Raw genomic sequence first — 20,552 nt, 5'->3', positions numbered from 1 at the left:
ATCTCATGGGGTTTAAGGAGCTACTTCGAGAAGAAAGCCTGGCACACAGTGAGTGTGTGACCAGTTACAGCTATTGCATCGCTACGTCCAGTAGCCGTGCTAAACACTGCGGTCCCCACTCCCTGTCTGGAAAATGAGGAAGATGGACCATATCACCCCTCTGTCTTCTCCACACCAGGACCCTCGCGGGGGGTCACAAATGGTTGTCTTCGGTGGGTGTACAGCACCACCTAGTGGAGGAGAAGAAACAGTGACAGAGTATCACGAGGACATTCTGAAGACAGTTTTCAAGGCTGGCAGAGAACCCACGAAGGTAACCGGCACGTGCTGGTGTCCCCAGCAGAGGAGGGCACACAAAGCCCCCTTGTCGGCGCCCGGGACACCCTCCCCTGTGCCTGAGCCCCACGTGCTGACGGAGGCCCTCCTCCCTCTGCCTGGGCGGCCCTGGGTGCCGGCTCTCTGGATCCTGTGGGCTCAGAGATTCCTGTCTGATGTTCTCCATCTGCCCTGGGTCCAGCTCAGGGCACTGGCTCCGCTGCCCTCAAGTCCCCAGCGCTCTCAAAAATTAAGACTGTGAATTAGCAGTGTGAAACCACGTTTTTTTCTGGTTCTGCATTTTGCTACTCCAAGTGCAGAGGTTATGTGGGGCGTGACTCCAGGCGTTTGTTTTCCACATTTGTAAACAAATCAAACAATTCCATTTGCAGTCCTGACGGGTCATGCATGAAATGATGCACTTTGAGGCAGATCATACGTCTACACTATAGACACACTGGTTTTCCGATAGAGTCCCAACGGATGGACGTCTGCTGGTGTCGTCCATGCCGTCAGCCCCGTTCACGGCCGGGGGGAGGTGCACATGGAAAGTGAGAGTGATTTTGCAAGAGTTCAATGACTAGTCCTTCTGACAAGTGACAACCTTGACATGCACAGAGTGACTGTGTCCTGACTGCTATCACCCCCAGAACACGGCCATGAGAGGCCAGATACGAAAGCACACATTCCCCATCTTTGGGGACTTGAAGTTGGAAAGGGAGTCGCAAATCTTCATGGAGCCTTGGGCAGAGCTTCAAGAAAGGTCCGTGCTTACAGGGAGCTTCCCGCCTGCATGTGTTACGTGGCCGCATCTGTGTTAAAAGCGGTGGACAAGCTGTCCGTTCACCATTTCCTGGAGTTACCCAAGCAAAAGTTCCATCTATGAAAATAGGAAGTACACCCTCTCTGCAGCCTTGGGACTGAGTACTCTTCCCGGAGTTGGGGGGTGTTCCCTCAGAATGATTCTTACACATTGAGTCAACACTCAGACAACATTTGTGGAATTCATTAATTACTAAGTTCCTCTTACCCTCCTATGTCACAACTGCCGTTTCTAGACAGCTGACAAGTAAAATCAAAATAAAGAAAGTGGACTCACCTCTTCTGCCTTTGACTCCTCTGTCCTCCACTGGCCTCCACCAGTGGCTCGGGTCTGGTGGGAAATGGACACAGAAAAGACCTTGTATTGGCCCGGTCGCTCCCCTCCCTGTTCCCACCTCTCTAACTTAATCAGACTTCGATTTAATTAAAACAGAGGAAGTAATCTATAAAGGAGTCCTCGGGTGGGTTACCTTTTGCTGCATTCTTTGGTCATTGTAAAGACAGAGCCCAGCCCTCACGTATTATCGAATTAAGAAAAATTGAAAACCACACATCTCTAACTAAAAATTGTGGCCGGTGCCCTGCGAGGTGGGTGTTCAGTTTCTCACGGAAAAGCAAATGATGGTGGAAATAATTTATAGCCCTATCAGGACAAGTTTACATAGGAGGCAACCGTTGAGCTGGGCTTGGAGTTTTCGTGGAGTTTTGAAAGCCAAACAGGCTGCTCTCCGGGCTCAAAGGAGCTCATGTGGTTTTCAATGAACGAGTGAAAACAACATAGGCTGTTCATTAATCGTGTGCCTTTAATTTGCAGGGAAGACGGGAACCCTAACGACCACGTGAATGGGCGCGTGCACAGGACCTCCACTAGGGGGCGCAAGGACAACGTTCTGTATCTGCGGAAGGAGGGACGCGTTTGTTTGCCTCGCTCCCAGCAACGGTGCTGCTGAGCGTCTTGCGGGGCGGCAGGGATGGCTGGACGCTGAGCCCAGGAAGAAGACAGCCATGGTTTGGGGGGAAATAACAAGAGGGCAAGGAGCTGACGTCTTGGAGCAATGATGGGGTAGGCCCGGCAGTTACGTCCCTGCAGTGAATCCACGTATGGCCCCAGGCAGACACTGGGAGGGCCCAGTCCCCAGCGGAGGGGTCCAGCCAGGCAGCTGCGTAACCACAGGGAGGCGGACTCCGGTGATGGAAGTGGAGGGTGGAACCCTCAGAGAATCGGGTCCAGGACTCGTGGGGTCTGTGGGGGACTGTCCACGATTCTGTGGCACCTGGTGGCAGGCTGATGGGAGGCTGGGGCTGAGGCGCTGACAGATCTCAGCTGCACGGAGCCAGGGAGGACGACCCAGGCAGTGGGTGGGCTGTGAGGTCGGCACCGGGGACAGGAGCATCGGACAGCAGGGGCGCCAAGCTTTCAGATTTTGCTTGCTATTTTATCTAGTTAACTTTGTGCATATTGAAACTATTGATGGTGTCATCACGTAAAATTCACTGTGGATAACGTCTGGTTTGTTTTACCAATAATCCAAACTGACTTGTTTTTAGTCTTTTAAATTATGTACATAGTATTTTGATAATGTAATTTAAGAAATAAAAATTCCAAATTGTTACATTTTTAAACATTGTTGAATATTTTTAAATTCACACTTTTAGAAGTTTCTTTTAAAAAAGTTTTTTTGGGGGGTAATTAGATGTTTTTTTTTCTCCTTTCTTTTAATGGAGGTACTGGGGACTGAACCCAGGACCTTGTGCAGGCTAGGCACACACTCTGCCACTGAGCTACACCCTCCCCCCTAGAAGTTTTTTTAAGTGTTTGCCAATCTCACAATGTATTGCTGTTGGCAAGTGTTCATTGTTTCTTGATGTTCCTTTGACCTCAAGGAGAGGTTTATGTCATAAAATTAAATATAGAGATTCTACTTCATTGTTTCATGTATATATATATATATTTAGTACATTATATGTAAATATAGACGTACAATATAAATATAACATTAGATACCTATCTTTGTGTGTCAATATTTCATGCTCATTTTTTTTCTGTTGAAGTTCAGTTGATTTACAATGTGTTAATTTCTGGTGTACAGCAGGTAATTCAGTTACACATACGTTCTTTTTCATGTCCTTTTTCCATTATAGTTTGTTACAAGCTATTGAATGTAGTTCCCTGTGCTGTACATTAGGACCTTGTATATTTTATATATAGTAGTTTGTCTCTGCTAGTCCCAAATTCTGAATTTGTCCGTACCCTCCCTGTCTCCTTTGGTAACTATACGTTTGCTTTCAATGTCTGGGAGTCTCTGTTTTGTAAATAAGATCATTTGTCTATTTTTATTAGATTTCATATATGTGATATCATAAGATATTTCTCTTTCTCTGTCTGACTTACTTCACCTAGTCTGATCATCTCTGGGTCCATCCCTGTTGCTGCCAATGGCATTATTTCATCCTTTTCTGTGGCTGAGTAGTATTCCATTGTGCATATATACCACTTCTTCTCCAAGGGGCTTTTTACATTGAAGGATCTCTTCTCACTCTGTTCGCATCAGGCCTCACCTCTTGAATCCAATTAGATGTGTATTTAATGTTGGAAAAAATGAGAATTTTCTACAAAACACAGGGAAGTACCACAAACATGTTTTTATTGAAGTAAAGTACCACGAACATTTTTATTTAACATTGAGCCACAATTTCAAAATGAATGGCACTTGCATTGCTTAATTTGTTGCAATTTAGTCAATATTACTTCATATACATTTGGAAATATTCTGTGCTTCATCCGTAAACCACATGATGGTAGGTAAAATTCTCACTTATATAGACTCATACTTTTTTAAGATGAAAACCTTCAGCCTTGCTAATTAATATTTACCCTTTGTTAATACGTGATATAAATTCCCACTTCCACTAAACTCTTTAGAATATGTGGGTCCAGTTTGAAGGACACACAACACATTCCGTAAGGAATCAGGTCGGACCCGCGGGAGGTGAGATGAGATTTGGCCACGTGTCATTCCCGTCCTGTGCGACATTCTTCGCCTTGATTTTATTGACACTCAATGACTAGAGAGTAGAAATCTCAAATAGCCGTCTTGTGTCACTGTGCATTAAAATGTAAAAATGAAGGTGTCCTAAAAATCATGAAGCTCCTTTTAAATACTTATAAGATTCAACATAGGAGGCCACAACGGCAGTGCATAAATTGTACGTGTTTTAAAGACCCATGTTGCTGAATCCCCGGCGAAACATGAGGGTATGCTGTTGTTAAACGCTTCCCCCATATATTTTTGGCCTTTTGTCTTCAAATATGAGAAACCCAGCCAGCCTTTAGTTCTTGAGCGACTATTGCAATGTAACAACATTTGACTAATGCAATAATAAAAAACAGTACTTCAAGGCTATCTGACAGCTACCCCGCAAGCTGGGGTAAGCTGAAGTACGTGAATGGGCTTCACTCTTCCCTGCTCTGACCTGAGCTCCCTGCCCGTGTTCAAACGTCTGAAATCTCCACCAGGAGACAAAGACGCATCTGATCCAATGACTATGTAGTTTAGTAAACATCTCTGTCTCTTCATCCCGAGGATGTCTGGACTACCCGCTCCTCACAAGACCATGAAAAATTAGAGCACTTTAACTTCTGTTATGAGGAGAATTGTGTCTCCCCATCAAATTCATATGTTGACCTGTTACCCCCGTAACCTCAGAAGGAGACCGTACTTGGAGATAAGACCTTAAAGAGGTGATTTGACTCAAACAGGGCCAACAGGTGAGCCCTAAATTCAATGTGACCGATGTCCTTAGGAGAAGAGGAGGTTAGAACATACAAAGAGCCCAGAGGAAAAGGTCATGTGAAGACACAGAGGGAAGGCGGCCGTCCGCAAGCCAAGGAGGGAGGCCTCAAATCGTTTTTATTTTTTTAAATTTTCTCAGGTTCTTAAAAAGGGTGGCTAGAATCTGGACACTGATAACTAAACCATTACTGAGACCCAACCCTCTGCCCGGCAATCACATGCAGCTTTGCCCCCTGTCCAATATGGTAGCCACCAGCTCTGTGTGACCCTTGAGCCCTACAAATGTGGCCATAGGCCATGGGCCACATGTACACGTTCCAGCATTTTGGATATATTGTTGAAAAATTTGTGATTTAAGTTGATTTCACCATTTTTGTTTTCTTTTTTTCTGATGTGTATTTTGTTTTGTTTTATTTTTTTAGGAAATTCAAACTGCGTGTAACTTTCGGACCTCGAGGAAGGGGGACTGTGCCCACCAGCACCACCGCCGCCACCCCCTCCCCACCTCCGCCACCCCAGCTCCTTACAATTCTCAGCCCTGCTCCTGGTTAGTGTCCCAGCGAAGGGGGCTTGTTGGGGTAGCTGGAGACAAGGCTGGTCATTTCTTCCACCTCAGCCCAGTGATGGACAAACCCACGAGTGGAAAAAAATATATATTCCAAATCATAGGTCTGAAAAGGGGTTGATATCCAGAATATATAAACTTTTACAACTCAACTGCAGTCTGACTGAAAAATGGGCAAAAGGCTTGACTAGACATCGCTCCAAAGAAGATACACAAGTGGCCAATAAGCGCATAAAATAAAATGAGCTCAACATCGCTGATCCTGAGGGAGGTACCATCCTCACATATATTAGGATGGCTTCTATTCAAAAACATAAAACAGAATAACAAGTGTTGGCCAGGTAGTGGAGAAATTAGAATCCTTATGCACTGTCGCAGGGGAGGATGTAAAATGGTACAGCCATTAGCAGAAAACAGTATGGCCAACCTCTCAAAAAACTAAAAATAGAATTAATGTATGACCCAACAATTCCACTTCCGGGTATCTACCCTAAAGTAGGGTCTTGAAGACATATTTGTATGCCCATGTTCACAGCAGCACAATTTTCAAAACCTAGAAGGCGGAAACCACCCAAGTGTCCATTGACAGATGAATGCATAAGCAAAATTTGGTTTACTTATACCATGAGATATTATTCAGCCTTAAAAAGGAAGGGGATTCTGATACAGGGTACAACACGGATGAACCTTGAGGACATTGTGCTCAGTGAAATTAGCCAGTCTCCAAAGGACGTGTGCCGTGTGGTTCCACTTCCATGAGGCACCTACTGTAGTCAGACTCAGAGACAAAGGAGAATGGTGCTGTTCAGGACAGCCCAGGATCTCCCTCCAGGCAGCCACCACAGCTGATTACTTCAAAGAAGCAAGCAGATGTCCTGTGTGCTGGCCTTCCCTGAGAAAGAAAGCCGTGTGCTTGAAATGTGGAGACACCCCCACTGCCTCAGTTTACTCCAAGAGGACCCCTGCACGAAAGCTAGTGTGTCCTCAAGCTCTGTGACCTCTCAGAAAGATTAACATCAGACCCAACTGGCTGTGGGGGAAGTTATTTTTCCAAGATAAAGGAGCTGAACAGCTGAGGGCTGTTCCTCAGAGGAGCCCAAGGATGCTGCCCTTCCAAAGAGAGACCCTGACCCCCCGCCTCCTTGCCACACTGAGGGACCAGAGGTGATTGACGTTTCCTTGTGCCAGGGATAGAGTGAGCTCAGCCTAAGGTTTCTGCCATCCAGGGCAGCCCCAAAAGCAGTGAAAACAGCACATATTCTGGAAGCACTCAACTGCTAAGAAGGAAAAAAGCTAGAGAATGAGGAAGGCGAAGCTATTCTGCTGGCTTCTGTTGGTCTGGAGAGCCATCCTGAGGACAGCTCCCTGGTGGGAAAGAGGGGCGGGGGTGCGGTGAAATCAACCTTCATTCTGGGCGGGCGAAGGCCTCTGGCGGTGTCATGCAGTGTCCTGCGGCGTCCTGCGGTCCCTGGCAACAGCTGAATTCCCTTTTGGAGGCGGTGGGGACAGGAGCATGAGTATGAGTGGGGGGCTTTCTGTGTGTCAGTTTAAATGGGATAATTGTGAACCCGTGTGCAGTGTATGAGCTTCCCCAGTAGGCACGACCCGCTCACACAGCACAAGGGCCAGGGCTGACTTTCTCCCGCAGGATGGAGTGGGCACGGCCATGCCCACCGCACTCTTCACCCACATTGATTCACTCAGCCCCGCCACGCCCACACCTGCAGGTTTGCCCGACATCCCCCCTCCTCAGGTGGAGAAATCGGGGTGCAGATACGCATGTGTCCCAGTCTCAAGCTGCTGAGTGAGAGAGGCAAAGTGGGAACACTGGGGCGTGTGGCCCCACTGCTGTGGTTCAGACCATCAGGCACCTGTCACTCATCAGTGGAACGACCACAGTCACCAGCGTCGCTGCAGGTGCTCAGAAGTGCCCGAGGCCACAGGGTTCCCAGACCCTGTCGCCAGAAGGGGGTGGCCTCAGGGTCACATGGACCAAAGGAGCCATGGGGCAGGGAGGCCCAGGACCAGTGCCCAGAGTGGGCTCCTGGCGCGGGCAGGACCGCAAAGATCCTCACAATACCAACCGCTAAAGAAGCAACCCACAGACGGCAGCCCCGCGTCAGCTGCCCCTGGGCTTGGCACCTCCACGGATGACCCACACACACATCATGGGTTGGAGCGAGCTTCACGCACAGAAAGGAGAGGCGACGGGGCGTGACCAGCGTTGGCAGTGTGTGCTGGTCCCCGGTGGCCGGTGGGTCGCTCCCGGAGCAGCGGACCTCACGTTACCCTAGAGGGACAGGCCAGGTGCCATGGGACCACACACGTGGGCAGGAGGAGGAGCTTCAGTGCAGACACAGGATGGGGGAAAGGTTCTCCCAATGAGGAAGAGGGATCTGGGGCCAAGCGACAGAGGACGGATGCTCTGGACCCTGTGCAGCAAGCACGCCATCCCAGAGGCCACGGTTCTCGGCATGGCGGCCTCCCCAGCAGCCACGATGGGTGCATTTTACACAGACCTGGGCCACTGTCATTAGCGTGAAAAACACACACAGAGTCCACGTGCTCCTGGTCAGCCCTCAGGTTCTGAGCACCCAAGGCAGCAGCACCCAGGACAATGGGGTCCCCTTCTGCCGGTTCAGGGGCACCACTCCTGGGCAGCTGGCCCCGCGCAGGTTAAGGTCAGTGTATTTGGCAGCAACACCACCGGGAGCCCCAGGAGTCCTGACATCCTTGAGCTGCTCACCCTGAGGACTGTGACGACTAAGAACTAAACGTGTCTGGTGCCTGCCCTCCTGGCTCCAACTCTCTTGTGCGGCTGCAAGGGGAGAGCACTGATCCTCAGCCCCGTGTCCTCTCCATCGCGGGCTGTCCCACCCAGGGACGCCACCCGAGCAAGGACGGCCACCGCTCTCAGAGAGTGCACACACGTGACAGAGAGAGGGAAGGCTGGAGGTGAGAGGAACATAGAGCCAATCATCGTCATTTTTCTAAATGGCACCTGTTCGGTGACCTCGTATGTGCTGGGCTGGAATATCCCCATGACGCAGGATGCTCGAGCGCGCACAGGAGACCGCGCTGCCTGCAGTCACATCACTTCTATGGAGAAAACTCTTGTTTTCCATGCAGCGTGACTTCCCACGCCGCCGCGGCACCGCTGTGTCCTGGAGACTGAAATGGCCTTGGAAGAGGGCAGGGAGGCGGCGGCAGCCAGGTGAGCTTCAGGACTGGCGGGAGGAGCGGTGGGGACCGCGCCACTGGGTCACGGCCTGCGGGTGACAGCGTGTGAAGGCTGACCCGTTCACGGTGCCTTAGGGCGCCTTTAGGGACGAAGCCAAGGGCTCTGTTTCTTATGGCCGTTTTTGCATTTCTCTCCTTCCCCTTCCTGCACGTCCCCAAGGAGGACGAGGAGGACGGCCCCGCAGCACCTCGGGCCCTGCTTGCTCAGCAGCCCCGCCCGCACCCTCCCGCCCCCGCGTCCGCACCAGGCACCGCTCCCTGAGCAATTCCTGAGGCTTCTCGGAGACACCCCCCTCGAGATCCCCTAGGGACATGTTGGAAAACGTGCTCAGAGCTGAGCAGAGAAAGAGGTCCCATCTAGTACCAAGGTGAGCTCGCCTCTCCTTTTGGGGTAGAAACGCTGCTTTCTTGGCTTCTTTTCCTTTTCAGTCAAATGCGTGTGTGAAAAGCTGGCCGAGTCCCCGGGGATGACCGTACACCATTGCCGTGGTCGGGGTGGGGGACTGTCGCGGGAGTCTCTGCCGACTGAGCCCTGACCCAAGAGGGCGTTTGCAAAGGCCAGCGTCCCCCACAGCCTGCGCATTGGAGGGCCTTTTGCAGGGCAGCAGGAATCCTCCTTGAGTGAAGGACTTGGGCATCGCCCACCAAGCTGGGCTCGGGGGCCCTCGGCCTGACCACAGCTTCCCGTCTGGTTTGCTGAAGTCAGCAAGAGACCTGAAGACCTGTGCAAAGGGGACCCATCGGGGTCTGGTCCTCACTGCGATTTCTTTGTAACCGCAGGTGGCATCAGAAAGAAGGGAAAAGTGGGGCGTATTCTGGACCCACTCACTTGCTGAGGGAAAAAGAAGTGGCTGGCTTTCGTGGGCAAAGCGGGCCTGATCCGAGATCCAGCTGGGATGGGCCAGGAGGTGAGTCCGCAGGGACAGGTCAGAATACACAGTGGGGCCGGAGACATCAGGGGTGAGGAGGGTGGGCTCCCAAAGTGCCCCTACCTCCCCAGCCCCGACCCCGCTGCTCTGAGCACGTCCAGCACAGGTGTGCAGGGCCGTGCTCATCGCCTCTGCTTACAGGTGGGCCTCCTGCCGGGAAGCCGCTAGGACCTGCGTGCTGGCCTAAGTGTCGCAACGTCCCCGGGGCCCCAGCAGAGGGGCCGAGCCCAGAAAGAACCTGCAAACGCATCGTCAGATCGCACCATCGAACTGCTCGCAGCGCGGGGCAACCAGAGGAGGGGCCCTTATGTCTTCCTCATCTTCTCATCTCTAGTCTCGCACTGGCCAGTGGGAGCCATGAGTCAGAGGTGCCTGCTCCTATTTAAATTCACTAAAGGAGATCCAATGACACATGCAGGCCCGCATCACACCGGCCCGCATTTCAGGGGCCCAGTCAACAGAGCACATTCCCGTCCTCCCAGAACATTCTCTTGGGCAGCAGCGCTGTGTCTGCTCCAGGATCTGATCCTCAGAGCTGCTTAAGCCGAAGCACGTGCATCTCAGTTGCAAGTACAGGCCAAGACGATCAGAGGCTCGAGCTCGGATGCCCCGGCGGAAACGGGCAAGTGAGGGCTTGAGCGGGTCCCTCTCTCTCACGTGAAGGTCTGCGACTGTGGTCACTGTCGCGGTGAAGGGCTCTGGTTCCACGGAGCCCGGGGATGGCTGGGATCCCAGAGCAAAGAGCCGGGTGACACCGCGTGAGCCCCTCCCTCTCCTAATGTGATGGTTCGTGTTCATGTTTCTAAAGAACGGCTTGTGGAGAGCACATGTGACCATCGAGGATGAAGACTCTCCAGGTGGGGAACGACCCCCGGGTAGGGTCCTAGGGGAGAGGGCCTGGGGGCAGCAGGGCTACACAGGCTGCTTTGGAGACCAGGGAACAGGGATATGAAATTTCAAAAAAAAAGAAGAAGAAGAAGGCGATGAAATGTGTACGCGGGCTTGTTCTGCGCCCTGCGTATATTACTGCCGTCACAGAGGGACCGTCTGCGTGGGCTGCCAGTGTGTTTTTGCTGTTTTAGGCTCTCTTTCCTTAAGAACTGCCCTCTCCTGCTGGTGCCACTGCCAGAGGCAAGGCTTTGCTTCTGCGTGGTTGGCATCTCTTGGGAAGGAAGCACCAGCGTTACTGGGCCGGGTGTGGGGGTTGACCTGTGGATGCATCACTTGAACCTGGAGACACAGGTCTCTGTGTGGGATCCAGGTGCCGGGTGACAAGTAGCCCCTCCCCCGCTGCCCCTGCGGGTCTAGGGACAGCACCTCGGCGTCCTGTCCTCATGGCTACTTCTGAATAAGGGCGCTCCTAGGGTTGGGCGAGTTAGAGACGACAACCTCCCAGCTTTGTGCACGTACTCCGAGGTCCTTCTGGAGGGGGGATGGGGTAGGGGCACATCCGGAGGCACAGTTCTCGCCTCCGATCCTTCCTCAAATCCCAAATCCTCGGACCAGCAATACAGCCTGCACGTGCTTCCATCTGAGAGAGGCCGCGTCCAGCTGCCCCGTGAGCCCCGCATGGCCGGCAGGGATCCTAGGGGACAGGCTGGCCTCACACACTTGCTCTCAGCAGAAGGAGTAGCCCCAGGACAGAGCCTCCCGGCGGCAGGGCCAGGGCATCACTGCTCGTGTCAGAACACTCGGCTGCAGGCAGACGGTGCTGCCTCTGCTCCCCCACACCCCAGTCACGCCCAAGCTGTCACTTTATCGCAGGGAAGCCCAGGTCCCCTTCCCGGTCCTTCCAAGGCTCAGAACACACCCTGGCAGGTACTGGGTGTGCATGTGGCCACGCCTGCTGGGGAGTCCCTGCTGCACCATTTGCAGACTAGGGACATTGGGACAAGTTACTGTCCCTGTAAGCTTGGGTTCATCCTCAGAAAATCTGTGTTCTTCCTGTAAACCTGGCAATGCCTAAAGATCCTAAGATCACCCCCAGGTACAGGACGGTCACTTGCTACGTGCAGTTGGTTGTCACTCTCTCCCCCAGAGCCCAGCGCGACCACAGGTGGGACTTCCCGGGGTGGGACGGGGCGGTGGAGTGATGCCCTGGAGAAGGCGGCAGCACACCCATCGTTACTCCTTCCGTGGCCCATGTTGGAGAACAGGGACGGATGGGAGTTGACAGGGAGGTAGAAAGGGGGCTTTTACTCAAGAGAGAAAACAGACAGGGAAGTATGTAGTGAAGGGAGGCAGAGAGACAGAAAGGAATTCATGCACAGTGACTCATGGGGACCGTGGCTGCCCTCTTGGAGGCACGAGATGGCCATTCCTGGCCCCAGTTATAGAATTGAAGGGCTGAAAAGTGATGTCGGAGATCCGAGACCCACCCCCTCATTGCAGAGGTGATGCAGGCGAGGCCCTAGGGGGTGACTGCGGAGGTGGGGTCTGAGAAGGTCCAAAGCCCAGGCTTTAACCTGCCAGGAGCAGCGGGACCCTGAGTCCTCACCTCGACCCTGAGCTTCCCGTTTCCTTTTCCAAGGCCATCCCAACCCCATTTCTGTCACAGTCCGTGCGGAGGGCCACTTGGTGGGTTTTGAAAAGTCCGAGAGCGAGAGCGACAATCTGCGTGTGATTTACTTCTCTGTCTTCTCTGATTCATAAGCTCCTTTTTAAAAGCACTTCCCCATCTCCCCTCGTCCCTCCATTTATGATTGTCATCCTAGAGGACCTGGTCTCACCCAGGCACTTGAAGTCCTGGTACCCTTCCCTCAAATCGGTATGATCCCTCCGCAGGCCCCCTCCCCCACTCTCTTAGCACCGCCCTGGTTCCTGACCCACTCCCACCCCCACCCCAACGGCAGCACTGAATCCTGTTGAGCAACCCCGCGTGGTCCCCAGGCAGGAGGCGGCGCTGGGAGGTAGAAATGTGTGCCCACCCTGCCGGAGGGGCCCCCCAGCTCCCCATGAAGTGTGACTCAGCCCTGTACCCCCACCCCCACCCCCATCAGTGGGTGCCGTCCTGCCCTGGGCAGCTCGGGACACGCACAGAGTCTTCTTTTCCCTCCAGCTGTCAGGAAATTCTCTTGTCCTGGGTTCATGAGAAGGGTTGAAGGAAAAGGGGATGAGGAAGAACCAGAACAGGAAATGTGAGTGTGGGGAGGGCAGGAAGAAGAGCAGGTGCATAAGTGGGTCCATTCCCACTCGCAGCCCTAAGTTTTTTGTTTTTTTTTTTTTTTTTTGGTGCTTCAGGGAAACCAAACCACCAGAGAAGAGCATGGAAGTACCCACCATTGCATGTGCACAAAAAGAAAACAAGACATGGAGACAAGAGGATGGTAATAACGCACGCAGGCAAGTGGAGGATGGCCTGAGTGCATCTCGCCAGGAAAGGGGTCCCCGAGCCAGAGAAGCCCCTGAGGCTGCCAGGCTGCATGCTCCGGCAGCTCCTGCATATGGGGGGGGGGTGGGGGCGTCTGCAGGGCCTCCACGTGCAGCGTGGCTCCTGCACGTGCCGTTCACACTGTGCTCTCTGTGCAGAGCGCCGCTGGGGCGGTTCAGCGTCTCCCTCTGCAGGACCCAGCCCGGACCTTCCAACCCGCCAGGGTCAGCAGGCAACTCCCCCAGATAATTACTAGGTGTGGTGAGACGCTGGGAGTAGCCGCGGTCCCCCCCAGCTCAGGCCCCCTGGGAAGAGGGTGAAGGGGACAGAGGCCCCAGGGTAGGCGGTGGGGGGTCCCTCTCCTGCAAGCAGGACGGCTCCCCTGGCCCCGAGCGGCCGCCTCCCTGTGGGCACGTGGCCGCCCGGGCGTTAAGTAGGGGACACTGCCGGATCCAAACTCAGCTGGGAGTCCCCAGTCCCCGGGGGCCCCTCAGCATCTGTGGAGCCCCGTGGAGGGCCTGGGTGACCTCATGGCAGCATTTCTCAACCTGAGTTTCTACACATTTCTCACACCTGTGTAAACATTGAATACAGCACGTGCAAAAAACCCATGAAGGCAGTTCAGAGCAGTGCTTATTGGGGATGAGTTAAAAGGCCATGATTCCAAGTTATGTTTGTGCTTCTTTGTGTTCTGATATTAGAATTTAATAACATACAAAATATCTGGCTTTATTACACCCTGAAAAGCAGTGTCCTCTGTAAGCTTTTCACGTTGGGCTGTAGTAAAGCTATAAAATTTATGATTCTCTTGCCACAGCTTCGGGATATTTTTAAGTTTAAAGGCCCAGGCAAGTTTGGCCCCGGTGTCAGAGAGAGAGAGGTGGTCATTAAGGGCAAGGGGAATGTGGCAGATCTCTGGCCATTTGCACCGCGCAGGTCTCATGATGGGTCGTGTGCAATGTGGGCTGGAGGGACAGGGTCCACGCTCCCACCTGTGTCACCAGACTTCCCACTCCTCACAGGGCCCGAGGGGGAGGGCCCTGGGCTTTTGGCCCTCGAGTCCCAGAGCCTCCCTCATCCTCTGCATCACTTCCACTCTTCAGGGGGCCAGTCACTGGAACGCTGCCCAGCCAAGTTCCCGGGTTGCCTCGCCCCTGTGGGACGTGTATAGGCACATTTGGCAAAGAGCAGCAAACAGGCCCAGTTGCCCTGTGGATCTGAGCCCTGGGGACGTCAGGGCCCAAGGTCACTTCCAGGGTCTGAGTCACCCCGCTGGGTCCCGGCACACCCACCCCAGGGAGCCCACCTCCCTGCGTCTCTGTGCCTCCCACTGATTCCAGCACCTGTGTCTGGGTGGAAGGTTCTGGTCTGATACCAGTGATGGCGGTGACCTGGGGGTGTCAGCCTGAGACTCTGAGGGGATGGAGCTCGCACAGTGTCTGCACATCGGGCCCAGGAAGAGGAGCGGGCGCCCTGCCCCTCCGCTGCCAAGTCACCGATTCAGAGCTGGTTATTTTCTGTCTGAAACGTATATACACTCAGCCTGAGTTTTAGGTGCGTGTCCTGCACTCAACATTGGAGGCTTCCACGTGAAGCAAAAGGGATCTCCTGGGGGTTTTATTTTTAAAACAAATTTATGGAACACAGGCAAGTGTAGAAAAGCACCTTAAACAGAAGCAGGGCTCCGTGAACCAGGACGGACGCAACTCCCTGGGTAGCAATAGCTTCTCCCTCCATAAAAGCCCAGATGCCTCTGAGCAGCGTTTCCCAGCCCCTTTACCCCGGCCCCAGACGGCCGCAGGGAAAAACCCCAGAGGGCTTGGATTTTCCCCGCTCACTCCACTGTGTTCAGAGGGCGCGGCCACACTCGTTTTGAGCCAACAGTGTGCAAACCAGCCTGCCTGGAATCTACATGGAGCAACTGAGGTCATTCCTGTAACCTCATTAATCTCTCTCTCTCCTCCTGCAGGAGGCTGCCAGGGGCCCCGAGACGTCCTGTGTATTTAACCGGGGTGTTGGAAGCAGATGTGTTTCTACTGACAAGAAGCCATGAAGTCCTGCACCTAAGATCTGTGCCCTGTGCAGTACGCCCAGTAAGTTTCAATTAGAAAGAAATGTAAAAAAAAAGGCAAAGTTTTACACAAAGTAAACTTCAGGCTCTGGGGGCTTCCTCTGGTTGCCACGAAACATTTAAGACAGAAGTGACACCAGCCTCCTACTCTCTCTTCCAGAGAACGGACACCGAGGGGACACACGCACGCTCCTGGCATCAGACCAGGGGAATATTGAAATCACTCCAGCAACAGGAATTAAAAAAAGGGGGGATTTGGGGCTAAACTGCCCTGAATGTAGATGTCCACATGCAAACCACAAAGTTGTCAGTCTAAATCTGGAGATTTACAGAAAAGAAGGAAACTGAGGTTTCGCAGAGGTGGTTCAGGGGGTTGCTGTGGACAGGATCACTGGCTGCGGGTCTGGGTGTGGCCTGGGAGAGCAGTGGGCATCTGGGAGTGGGAGAGACACTGCCATCGGCTCAGTGGAATGAACGTTTGGTGACAGAGGCTGGGAGGGCCTGCGTCATCCTCAGGGACAGTCCTGGGGTGGGGTCTCCGGGCTGTGGCTGTGGCTGTGGAGGGTGTCCCTCCAGGAGGACAGGGGACTCTCTCTTGTGCCACCTCAGGTTCTCGGGATGGACGAGGGCTTGGTGGGGCCTGGATTTTGATGGGGCAGGTGAGCCGGGACAGTGCCCCACGGCCCTGTCTCCGTGTAGCCAAGCTCCTCAGACAGTGGCTCACATCCATAGTCAGCAGACAGTGAGTGGGGCACGCCAGCTTCACCCACAAAACCTCCAAAGCACAGCCCAGCCGGCCACCGTCCTCATTCACCAGCACTAACGGTGCACCCGGGGCTGGTCATCGGGGGCCATGCCAATGCGATAGAGAGGTGCTGTGTGGGCAGTGGGCCTGGAGAAGCCGGGGCCCTGAGCCATGCGGGAGCCGAGCCAACCCCCAGGCAGACCAGCAGGAGGCTCAGCTTGAGGTGGCTGCTGTGTGAAGGTTCTGGGCGGGGAGGGACTCAGATGCGATGCCCTCGTCCTTCGAGGGACATTCTTTCAGGGACGCTTGACAGCCTTGGGGTCGGGGATTAACACGGACGGTGGAGGCTGGGTCGGGCGTCTGCCCTCCTGTTGGTCAGACACCTCCTGCCCTTGAGGCAGCCGTGGAGTTAGAGAATTTAGAGAATGAGGGGAGGGAAGCCCTTGGTTCAGGTGTCCAGGCCACCATCTAGGGGAAGCTCAGGGACCTCTGTCCCCAGGGAGCCAACTACATTCCTGTCCCGCATCCATCTGTCATCAGCATTGTGACTCCGGAAAGTCACTTAAAAACCTAGCATTTCAGTGCCGTGAGCCCTAAGACACGGGTCACAGCACCTGCCCAGTGTATCCCACGGGGCCGACGTGGGGGTGACAGGAGATGAGAGCAGGCTGTAAAAGCATCACGCCCACAGCCATGCACCCTCCCCTGCCCCGCAGGCAGCCCAGCCCCCTCTGGAGGCGAGACCATTGTTCTTGCTTATTCTGCCGGACGTTTCATATTCGGACGCCCCTTGGGTAGCACCAGCCATTCTTCTTCAGGGTCTACCTGAGTTTTCGGACATTAGCCTCCATCAGGGAACGCTAATAAGTGGGTCTTGTTAACATTTGTGCATCACAGAACAGGGGACGGAGGACAGAGGGGGGCTTGCAGTGTTCACGTGGCTTCTGATATGATTTGCACCCAGACCGGCAGGCTCCAGCTCCCACGCTCTCGGTCACTGTGCTGGGCTCCCTTTCCGTATTAATATTTCTCATCTGAATAAAGTCATGCCCCACACACTCAGTCTGCTGGATATTTTTGAGTATTTCCAGCACACACCCCATGGCAGCTTCCCTCTTCCCCAGCCCAGCTTTGACCCCGTTGGCAGTTCTGAGGGGGTGGATAAACAGGGAGATGAGTATGACCTGGAAATGAATTGATATTTCCCGAGGTTTTCTCCAAATGATGTGTCAACAATTCCCTCAACGTTCATTGTGTTTTCCAGGCTCATGGCACATGATTGCAAAAAGAGAAGGACCATGCGGGAATCAGACCCAGGATGCACCAGAGCGCCATCTGCAATCAGTATAATCTGCAGCCGCTGGTCCCCAGCGGTGGTTCAGCAGCTTGAGGATGGGCATCTGGCCAAACTACAGGGCACAACCACAAACGTCACCCCCGCGAACCTCTCCCTGGAAGGCCCTGTGGAAACAGTACAAGTAGATTCCAGGGTGACGCCTGTGGTGCACAGCAGGGCCTGGGTCCGGGCGAGGAAGGACCAGGCGGAAAAGGCGCCCAGTCAGAGCCAGCACAGCCGCTGCCCGCTCTCAGCCAGGCGTCAGTCTGGGCTGCTCGGACGACTGGTCAGGGGTTAGTCATCGGGACCCTGGTGGCCTGCAGACGTCATTCGTTCAGCCACCAAAGCACCAGCCCAGGAGACCCCTTTCCCAGTTGGTGAATTTTAACGGTTCATCGGGAGTTGTCAGCTAAGGTGAAGCTAAGTCTTTGTGGATCTGTTATATGGATGCTTGGTTTGAAATGTCTAATGGGTTCTAAGCCAGTTAGGGGAGTTAGCAGATGACTGGCCATCTAGGGTGATGGCTTGAGCACCAGGAACGCTCCCATAGGCTGAAGATACTGGGGGAGGAGAAACAAAGTGAACACCCCGATCATTCAGAGGGCCTTTGATGGAGGGTGGATTGCATGTGCATAAATTGGGGTCAGGGATTTGAATGTAGAGGCAAGAGGCTGGGTCACGCATGTACCCTTCTCCTGCCTCAGGCACCTCCTCCAGGGCATCAACGGTCTCCCCGCAGCGTCCCTGGAGCAGGCACAGGAGGATGCGGGACAGGGAGTGAGGGGAGCCCTTGGATCAGTGGTCCAGGGCATGATCTAGAGGTCTCAGGTGTTCGGGGATCTCTGTCCCCAGCTGGCCAACTACATTCCTGTCTCAGATTCATCACTCATCAGGGTTAGGGCTCTGGGCAAGTCATTGATCCCCTCTGAACTTCAGTGCCCTGCACCACAAAAGGTGGGTCACAGCCCCTCCTCTGCCCACCCCACAGCGCTGACGTGGAGTTCACAGGACGTGATAACAGATACTCCCCTGAGCTGCAAAGCCTTTCACACATGAAGAGGCTGAAAAGTAACCTTCCGTCTTTCCTGACTCACAGCCGTTCCTCTGGAGGCATCACTGCCACTGTTTTTGCTTATTGTTTCTCACTATTAATATTTCAATAATCGGTTCATGTATGAAGTACTGATCATTTTCCTCAGGCTTTATCTGTGTTCATGTATTATTAGCCTCATAACAGCCATAAGTAGACCCTATGAACATTTTCCTATCACAGAACAGGAAACTGAGGACAAGAGGGTCTATATAAATTTCCCAGATAATATATGTGGCTTCTAAGCAGGGTTTGAACCCAAACTGTCAGGCACCAGCTCCCACGCTCTCGGTCACTGTGCGGGCCTCCCCTTCTATATTAATATTTGTCATCTGAATAAAGTCATGCCCCACACAGTCAGTCTGATGGGTACTTTGAGTATTTCAAGCACTCGCAGTGAGGCAGCTTCCCTCTTACCCAGCCCAGCTTTGATCCAGCCGCCTCCCCCAAGGGAGCCAGGAAACAAGGAGAGGAGTGTGACCTGGGAATGAACGGATACTTCCCAGGGGTCTTCTCCAAGCAAGAGGTCAACGGTTCTCTCAGTGTTCATCATGGTCTATGATCACAAAAAGAGAAGGACCCACTTTTACCAAAGACTTCATTTGTTCAGCCACCAAAGCCCCAGCCCAGGAGACCCCTTTCCCAGTTAGTGAATATGAACAGCTCGTCATCTCAGTTTGGTCAGTTGAAGACGGTTATATTCTTTGGGCAACTGTCACGTGGGCAGTTGGTTTGGAATGTTCCGGGTTCCGAGTCGAGAGTCAAGCAGTCTATTGGTCACTCAGGGTGGTCACCTCACGGCAAAGCAGCTGATGGGATTGAGTGCTGAGGGGCAAGGGAGGGGGAGATGGATATTTGTCTGTATCCCCTCAGTCCATTGAGGGGTCTTCGTTTGGGGGAAAGGCATTGTATTTTGGGGTCAGGATTGAAACATGGAGTGAGCAGTTGGGTCAAGATTTGAGCCATTCTTTTGGGTCAGGCACCTCCTCCGGGTACCCACTGTCTCTTCACAGCAACCTTAGAGCAGGAGGATGCGGGAGAGGAGTGAGGAGCTGTCGGTTTGGGTGTCCAGGGCGTGATCTCATGTCCAGGTGTTTGGGAATCACTACCCCCAGGAATTAACTCTACCCCCTGCCTCAGGCCCGCCACCCAGCAGTGCTGTGACTCTGGGCAGATAAACCTCCCTACATTTCAGTGCCCTGAGCCATCAACGAGGGGTCTCAGCCCCACGCTGTCCACCCCACAGTGCTGATGGGAGCAGCCCGAGAAATCACAGATCCTCCCCACTATGGAAAGTTGAATGTGGACGTTCCCAGCCATATGGCTGAGGGGCGTGTTTCCCTTTTCTATTCTGTCAGTTTGCTTCGTCTATTTTGAAGCTATCTTGTTCAGTGCAAAATGCTTACAAGTGTCACCTCCTCGAAACGTGGACCCCTTTGTCACTATAAAATGTCCTTCTTTGTCTCTAGAAAAAATATTATCATAAAGTGTATTTGCCGTATATTAATAAAGCCAGTCTAATTCCTTTTTGGTTAATATTTGCTTGGTATGTGTTCATCCATCCTTTGACTTTTAACCTCTTTGTGTCTTGAATTTAAAGTGTGACTTTTGTAGATGGCATAGAGCTCGATCATAGCTTTTTACCCATTCTGCCAATATCTGCCTATTAATTGGCATTTGCAAACCATGTAGATTTAAATTAATCACCAGTCAGGTAGCACTGGACTCTGTTCTTTCACCATGTGTTTTCTACACGGGCTACATCTTTTTGTTCTAAGATTCCTCCATCACTGCTTTCTGTTGTTGGTTATTCTCCAGGGCGTCAACTGCACGCCCATGTCATTTCTCTGACTACATACTCTGCGTCATAGTCTTAGTGGTTTCCCAGGGAACTGCAACTAACACCTGAATTTGTAACGTTCTAATTTAGATCAATACCAAAGTAATTTCAGTGACTTACACCTCTACTCACATTTGGATCTCTTCTGTGTACCCTCCTACATGTTGTTAGTGTCATATAAGTGACAATTTTATACATTGTGTGCTTACCAACATAGATTTGTAATATTCATGGAGCATCCTTTTTAATCAGATAGAAGAAAATAATGAACTTGAAGGAACTACATCAAAGTCTAAATTCAATATAGCCCCAAATTAACAGGAAAACAGAATTTGTTATAGTCTAGAACCCCATGCAATGAATCTAACATGCGTTTGAAAGAATACATTTAAAGGAAGAACCAGGAAGTTTTGAGCCATTAGCACATACAGGCTT

At 52.7% G+C, this 20,552-nt stretch overlaps 1 long non-coding RNA gene across 1 annotated transcript; it reads left to right on the top strand.

Annotated features, from left to right (window-relative positions):
- The first annotated feature begins 1,958 nt into the window (after positions 1-1,958).
- LOC141575779 (uncharacterized) lies at positions 1,959-19,789 on the top strand. Its single transcript, XR_012503593.1, has 8 exons — positions 1,959-2,200; positions 5,354-8,710; positions 8,897-9,104; positions 9,517-9,644; positions 9,807-10,522; positions 12,906-13,007; positions 15,005-15,128; positions 17,116-19,789. It is a non-coding gene; the product is annotated as an uncharacterized LOC141575779 (long non-coding RNA).
- The last annotated feature ends 763 nt before the right edge of the window (positions 19,790-20,552 follow it).

The sequence above is a fragment of the Camelus bactrianus genome, chromosome 32 (genome assembly GCF_048773025.1).
Source record: "Camelus bactrianus isolate YW-2024 breed Bactrian camel chromosome 32, ASM4877302v1, whole genome shotgun sequence".
NCBI lineage: Eukaryota > Metazoa > Chordata > Mammalia > Artiodactyla > Camelidae > Camelus > Camelus bactrianus.
The sequence above is the reverse complement of the archived record's forward strand: the minus strand, read 5'-3'. Positions and strand labels throughout refer to the sequence as shown.